We start from the raw sequence: 8,630 nt of genomic DNA, 5'->3' as shown, positions 1-8,630 counted from the left end.
TTATGACAGACTGTTGGTATTGCACTATTCCATTGGAGTGAGCAGATTTACATTATTATACATACAAATTTTATGTTGATTAGTGTCCATATTTTTGGCCAGTTGTACCTACTTTTCATGAGCCTTTGTCCAGATTTTTGATGTCTCCAGGTTGACAGGTATGATTCAAAATAGATCATTAGAATTAGTGTGGAGCATAATTTACTTCACTTTTTTAGTACTGCAAGGAGGTGAAAGCTAATGATGACCACACTCTGGCCCTGTACTGGTACTGTGGGACTATCACCCACTAAAACACCCCCTAACACTGGGACAATTCTAGCCTGCTAGAGATCGTATCCTTACCTTGCAGTATAATAAACGGCATTGGTTCTCCATACCGCCGTCAATTGGAATCAAACTCACTACACATTTGTTTAACACCCTATGCCCCAACCCACTACACCAAGCAGGACTCTTCAGGTGGATCTCTGATCAACCATCTTTTGTCCTGACAATTTTTTATTATGTTCTATTTAAAATTCTTTTCAGGTTTTGATTTTTAGTTGCTGAAAATAGACAAAATGTGATAGAAATTTATAGTCTTGTGCTGCTAGCTGTGTTTGCTTTAACTATTATTTGTGACTCTCTAGTTATAAAGAATAGTCATCTTCTTCTACTTTTGGCTGCTCCTATTAGGACTCACTCCAGCAGATCATCAGTCTGCAGAACAAGTGGCAGTAGAGTCTTACAGTGTCAAGTTGCCAGCCCAGCACCCAACCAGAGGTGCTGGAAGGTGCTGAAGACTGGGGGGGGGGGGTGATAGGGCCACTTAGTGATCTAAAAAGAGCAATTTTTTAAAACTATTTACTACTACAACATAGGTTCACTTGGAAGACATTTTAAGCTTAGCCAATTTCCCATTTGGTACTTGAATTAACATTTCCTGATTGGTCTTACTTATCCCATGGCTGTTAAATATATATTAGCCCTAGTGAGAATAAATGTGATCATACTATAGATAATTCGAGGGGACCCATGTAAGGGATGCAGCATTTAGGGACTTCCTCTATCCATTAGTGGCATGAGGGGCAGTCTTGGAGTACATTTTCTATTACACATCCTTAGATCCAAGTTGCATTTGAATATGGATGGATGAGGTTTGATTTACTTTTATGGATAGTCTGTTCCGGAACAGTGGTAGCCTCTGTGATATATATCCATCTCTCCACAACCTTCAGTTTAGATACCTGGACTGAGTATTTCTGATGCCATTTGACTTGCTGATGTTCAGTAGGTCCATCTGTATTATGTAGGAGGATCCTTTGTATGCCAGACATGTCACCTCTAAGCACTCTGTAGGATACTGAGTATAATAATAAATCTTTGAGGTGGTCTATGCAAGACCTATTGTTTAGGACTTGTATCCTGTTAGTAAGGTATCTCTGAAGATATTCCAATTGTTGCATGAGGCTGGACAGATACATGCCAAAGTAGGCATTATAGAAAATGATTGACCTAATGAGGGCTTTGTAAAGGGAGACAATAACATCTGTAGATTTAGTCACAATCAATTTGTTTATAAGCTGTGCAATATAGAAAGACTTTCTTATGACTCTGGGCACATATTGGTCAAAAGTTAGGTCACTGTACACACAAGTTCCCAAATGCCAAACAAATGGGCCATTTCTCAGGGGGCATTGTCAGTCTGGCAGTCACTGGAGTAGATGACTTCCCAAAGGATATGATAAAGTATTTCTTGGAGTTTAGTTTCAATTCATGATTCTGGCACCAGTTATTGTTTGGGACAAACCTTCCTGCATGATGGTTAAGTCATTTGGGGATTCAATAACTGCTTCTAGCTTGCAGTCATCTCAAACTTAGTTGGCCAAAGCCCTTTACTATTTCCTTTTACTTTTGAGATGTATATGCCAAACAGAAAAAGTCTCAGAACCAAACCCTGGGGGACTCCACTGGGGACTGATTTCTTCCCCTGGTTTGATCTTCTGCATCCTGTGAGCAAGCATACATGTATTCGTTCTTTGATTCACCTTACTAATTGTATTAACCTGATTGTATTAAATTATATTCCTTGTATAATACAGCACCACTTGTTAGAATGTGTTTTAAATTTGTAGTTCGGGACAGTCTTGAAGTAAGCAATGAAACAAAATATATGAACCAATAATGACAAACTACACATTTCAGAAAATTTCAACCATAAAAGGCCATTCAAACTTCTGTCATTACAAGCCACCAATATCAGTAAATATGCAAAATCTCTGCAGAACATTAAAGAGATCTGTAACTAATGAAGAGGTTGCTGCTAGCAAACAAATTTATATTTCATTGTTTCATGTACAAATAAAGTGCCTGTTGCCCCTGAATAATGCATTGCCTATGCTACATTAAAAAAAATGATTAGCTAGTAATTTTGCAATGAGGAATGGATGTCAAACTGATAACAGAAACATAATTACTAGGTAACTTCAAAGGAGGACACTCATAGGACTGCAGCATCCACTAGTACAACACAGTACAGTATCAGTGATCCATCTGCATACTGTGGGAGTAGAACCCACAGCCTTCTGCATCAAAAGCAAGTATACTATCTGTTATACTACTAACAATGCAAATGACTGACACAAGCAGCACTAAACTTCTCTTGCCCTGAAGCTCTCAGCTCCTTGTAAAATCCACTTGAAGCTCAACTAAATCTCTCAACTTCGCAGCACAAGAAATCTGGAAAAGGCCAAAATTTATTTTGGGGGGGGGGGGCAAAGGCCCCAAACCAGGGACACATTTTAAATATTGCTTGTATAATCTTAGAAAGTTGCTAAAATAAAGTGTTATGTGTTACCATTTGTTTCCTGAAAGACAGTAAAACTGAAACCTAAAGGGCTATCATTCTTTAGTGAATTCAGTTCTCACTGATTTGCCAGAAAACCACAAAATGTAAGAGGAACAGACCAAAATCAATTCTGTGAAAATCTAGGCAGTTGAGAGCTATGGACTCAACTCCCTGAATCACAAGTGGTGGTATGAGTGGAGAATTCAGGCTCTCGTTTGAGCCTGAGTAACACTAACCACCAGGTATACTTAACTGGGCATTTTACACACACACACACACACACACACACACACACACACACACACACACACACACACACACACACACACACACACACACACACACACACACACACGCACACACGCACGCACACACATGCACACACGCACACACGCATAACTCCTGCAAATAAAAGAACAAAACTCTCCTTACTGGCATGACTCTGGCATGCGCGCGCACACACACACACACACACGCACACACACACACACACACACACACACACACACACACACACACACACACACACACACATACACACACACACACACACACACACACACACACACACACACACACACACACACATGAGTAGCATAACTCCTGCAAATAAAAGAACAAAATGCTCCTTACTGGCATGACTCTGGCGTGCACACACACACACACACACACACACACACACACACACACACACACACACACACACACACACATGAGTAGCATAACTCCTGCAAATAAAAGAACAAAACTCTCCATACTGGCATGACTCTGGCTGTGGCAACACCAACAGAACAGAGGCAGCATAACTCCTGTAACACAGAGCAATAAGAGAAAAAAACAGCTAGTTTAGTTAGCTTAACTTCCGCATGTGAATCCATGTTAGCGTGAAAACTCCACTTCATTAATTTTTCCCGACAGGTCTTGCAGTTGAAAAGTGGGGAGGGGGTCTCCCCCTATGGTTCCAGTACCCATCCTTCCTCAGAAGGCACATGCACACCTAGGGCCAATTTAGAATGCCCAAGCCACCCTCAGTATGTCTTGGAATTGTGGGAGAAAACCTGTGGAAGACAGGCAGATTCCACATAGAAGGCAACCCAGACAAGAATCAAACCAGAGAACTTCTTACTATAAGGTGAAGATGCTAAATACTGCACCACTGTGCTGCCCAGCTATAAAGTGTAGTCTGCTGGAGTTTTTCAGCTGTTAAATGCTATTCATCATCATTGTAACATTGTGTATACAACTTTAATAATACACTTATATGCAAGTGCTTACTTGTGTGAGTAAATCTTAATATTATAATTGATAAACTATACTTATGTAAAAGTAACGCAGTACATTAGGTAGTAACTAGTAATAGTAATAGTAATATATTACTTTTTTATAAAATAATAAGTAATAGTAATATATTGCTTTCACTGAAAAGTAGCTAGTAATAGTAACATTACTTTTATAAGTAACTAGCACAACACTGAATACGGCGCAATAAATATGAGACATTCAAAGTAGGTTAAGAAAGATTAGGAAGAGACTAGAAAGACAATTTATAAATGAACAATGGGAGGACATTTCTGAGATTCCTCAAGTAAACAACAAAGTCCAGATGGTTTAGGATTTTTGCTTGGAAGCATTTGCATAGGTATTTTTACACCCCCAAGTAGACTTAAAAAAAATCCTCAGGTAGAAAGCAAAAGCTGGTGGTGTGATTCAAAAACGAAAGGTAATTGGGAACATGTCTTTTTGGGATTGTAATGAATGGGCAGATTTTAAAAATTCCCTAAAGAATACTTTGTCAGAAATGTTGGAAGGGAACAAATTGCAGTAACTAAGAAAATGATTTTTGAGCAGGGACATAGAATCTCAGTTGTGTAGGTATAGTAAGGCCTTAATAAGATTAATGCTATTGGCTGACAAAAAAAAAAAAGCAATTAATGTAAAATAAAAATCGGAACTAAATCAGCTGCAATTGAAGTACTAAATATTGTATAGGAGAAAAAAACTGGAGGTGGAATCTTTAGAAAAGAGAAGGAGCAAATTACGTAGAAATAAATGGAATTTGTGGGAAGAATACATGCAGAATAATGTTCAGGAGGAGGAGTCAGGTTTAAAGGACTGCATGGCTTCAGCAATTTATGTAATGCTGGAGTTAATGCTAACTGTCAGAAAGAAAACATGTATACTGCTTATTGTTACTATGATTTGTTTTCTTTTCTATTAATATATGTGTACATATGTCATTCTTTAAAATGTGATTTAATAAAGATGTTTAAAAAATATAACACTAAAATATTAAACTGTATTTGCTCTGTATGAAGTGGAGGGGACAAGCCTCCCAGTCTCTCACCCCTTATGAGAGGTTTAAACTTCTACACCCCTTAATTACTAGAACAAACCCTGAGTTTGCATAGCACTGAGGCAAATTTCGACATTTTAATAAAAGTGAAACGACCAGACAAACAGTTGAAATAAAACAAAAATCAGAGATGTAAAAACCGCAAAACAGGTTCATAATCTGCTCTAATTAAACTCATTAAAGAGCCATACCGTTAAAATACAAAAGTAGGAAGTGCTAAATTAGGTACAGTTAAACATCTAACCAGACTAAAAAAATTATTATAAACATATAAATTAAAATTTCTTAAGCCATATACATATATATTTAAAAATTTACATTTCTTATTTATAAATCAATGCAACGCTTCACAGCCCATCAGTTTTGCATAATAGGGACAATAAGAGTACCACAAAAAATATATATACTGAGTATTCATAAAAGTACTAAAGGTTTAAAATCAAGTAAAGTAGAGTGGTGGTTAAAGAGATTTTTACCAAACGTTGGTTCCATTCAAACAAATTATACTTCTTTTAGCATCAAAGGTGCTGGAAAAACATATCCTTCTAAGTTTGTTACAGTGTACAACCTGAGTAAATTACCCTTATAAATCCTTTAAAAAGGATCTTGTAAAAGGATTTAACATTAATAGCATACCCATACCAAACCATACTTCCTTAGACATCAGAGTTGCTGGAAAGGCATACCCTTACAAAGTTATTGCAACTTCTAAAACCTTTTAAGGGTTTTTAAAATGGATGGCATACCTAAGTTATTTTTCTCATACAAACAATCAAGGACATGGGAGAAATGTAATGTCGGTCTAATTATAGCGGCTGACTACAATCTTACTATAACCATTACAAATATAAGGCCCATATTTTTTATGTATGCAGTTTTCCAAAATTGTAATGAAGTATAAGGGTTCTATTCTTGTTAGTTACCGTTTGTAACTTTTTAGTCTCAGTATACAAGCTATATTACAATGCTCATTTAGGCCAGGGTATGAAAAAGCATCAAGTCTCAGTTGCCATTCTAATTCTTTGTTCTCAAGAAAAAGAGAAGTTGGACCACCTCTACCAGTGTTCGATACTTGGTCAATTGCAATGAATTCAAAACTATGTCCAGAATTTTTTATAATGTGTTTCGCTAGGGCATTGTCGTTGTTTTGCTTCCTAATAGCATAGCCATGTTCGTAGACCCTGTCCCTCAATCTTCTATCTGATTTTCCTATATAGAATGCTGGACAGCAGCTACATTTTTGTATTACGTACAGAAACTTAAAAACAGCATTTTCACTTTACTGTTAATTTCTGGAGAATGACTAAAGCATATATACATATACACAATATGAAATGTTCACACAGTGACAACATCACCCACCTCATGCAGTACCCTGCTGGCACATAATAACACTAGATATAGGGGCTAGAAACAAGTGATGCCAGGGGCCAGAGACGAGTGATGTCATACTGATTATGTAACTCAGTTGCTTTGGACAAACCTTTATTGTACACTTACATGAAAACATTAACATATTATATAGGAAGGAACAAGATCTACCCTGTGGTAGTACCAAACAGTCATCTGAAAGTTTTGACATATAAAAAATGAACTTCTCATAATGTTTTTATATGCATAGCATGCTCATGATTTTGAAGTTATAACACCCTTCTAAGCCAATAAACAGCAGTAAAACAAGGTCCAGCTAGTGACCTGTGATGTCTATAATTCTGTTATTAGTCTTGAAGGCACCTGCAAATGTTTCTAAACTGTTACTGTCATGAAAACTAACGTCTCCAGTAAATTAATGTTTCAGGTCTATCAAAACTTTAGTGACCAAGAACGTGAGCATGATATTCAAAAATGAGCATTGCTATGAATAACTGAGAAGTACAGGCAGAGCGAGAAAGAAAAACGAGACGGAGAGAGAAAGAGAGTCTGTTAGGGAAATTTACATGAACCTAACCACAATCCTTTGCTGACAAATGAGAATATTTGCAGAGTGGCTGATTTTTCTTCCCTGGTAATAAGGCTCTGCATCATTTCATGTTCTATTTAAACTTTCATCAGCCTCTGAGCAAATTTCAAACATTAAATATTACAGGCAGCACGCTTCATTGCCCCCTCTGTTAGTGCAGGCTGTGGAAGCACTTGGAAACACGTCTTATACATGCAGAAATAGATGGGGACCATTAACTTACAATGGTGCTTATTTTATCAGCTAGATGCTCTCAAACTGTTTTTTCTCCTACTCAAAATGAAAGTAAAAGGAATAAAACATTCAAGCAACTTGCAGAGGGAATTTACTGCTTACTGAAGTTATGGTATGAATAGAGATGTTTATTCATAAGGCCCATGTAATGTGTGTACTACTAACATAGTTAGACATAGTATGACATTCAAGATTTTTATACCAGAGGAACTACTGTTGGATAAAGGTGAGGGAATGACAGTCTTAGAGGGTGGGTACACTTATTTTATACTGCTGTTCAGCACAAGGGCAGGTATTTTGTGTCATTTTCATGTAAAAAGAACTAAGAACAAATACCTTAAATCATGCATGTAAGAAATGCTACAGATGTTCTTACCTGTACCTGAACATTTTTCATGATGGAAGAAAGAACTTTTTTTTAATTGCATTTGTCAAAATGTTCCTGACATCAGAAGTTATGACAACAACATTCACCTCATTACAGAATTACAGTCTCTGAAAGGAGACAGCGAAAGAAAATGAAAAGCTTTGTTTGCTGCCCATACGACTCAGACCAACTACGAACATAATGCTTCCTTCTCCATATATAAAGCACATATGCTACAGCCTTTTATGATGTGCGCTAAGAACACAGTAAGCTTATTTTTCCAGTTAAAGGCAGACGACAGAAAATAAAGAAAAATGATATAGACACCATTTATTGTGCTGGCAGAGTACAGAATATCTTTCTCTTTAGCAATAAGCTTAGTAGTGAGAAGTTGGGATTAATGCATCTAAGTATAGGTTATTTAAAGAGCAACTGATATGGAACTATCATTAACACAGATATTTACATGACTGAACAGAGTAACTTTCTGAATGTCCTTCAATATCATGTACTGTAAACTGATAACACATAATTGCCATTGGTATTTTAAAATCGAGTTTTAAGCATACAGGCAATGAAGGGTTAGGAAGCAGTATAAATACTTTCCTTTGTCTAGAAAGGCAGTCAACATCATTAAAATCCAAGGAACTTGTTTTTGCTTTAATCTGATGGCCTCCTCTTTTGTACAAGACCAGGTACAATATGGGACAGATGTGACCATAACTCTCAAATGTTTGATGCTTGCTGAAAAATCCTGAATAGAGTCTTAAAATAATGGGGGTGGGGGCTATGAAATTCTGAGTGGACCCCTTAAATTAAGATTTCCACAGTTGTTTGACTTCACTTACCTACCATTGCATAATCAGCCTGCCCCGTGACATCACTG

This window comes from Protopterus annectens, chromosome 12.part0 (genome assembly GCF_019279795.1).
Source record: "Protopterus annectens isolate FY-2018-M chromosome 12.part0, PAN1.0, whole genome shotgun sequence".
NCBI classification, from domain to species: domain Eukaryota; kingdom Metazoa; phylum Chordata; order Ceratodontiformes; family Protopteridae; genus Protopterus; species Protopterus annectens.
This window is presented reverse-complemented; position numbering follows the sequence as displayed.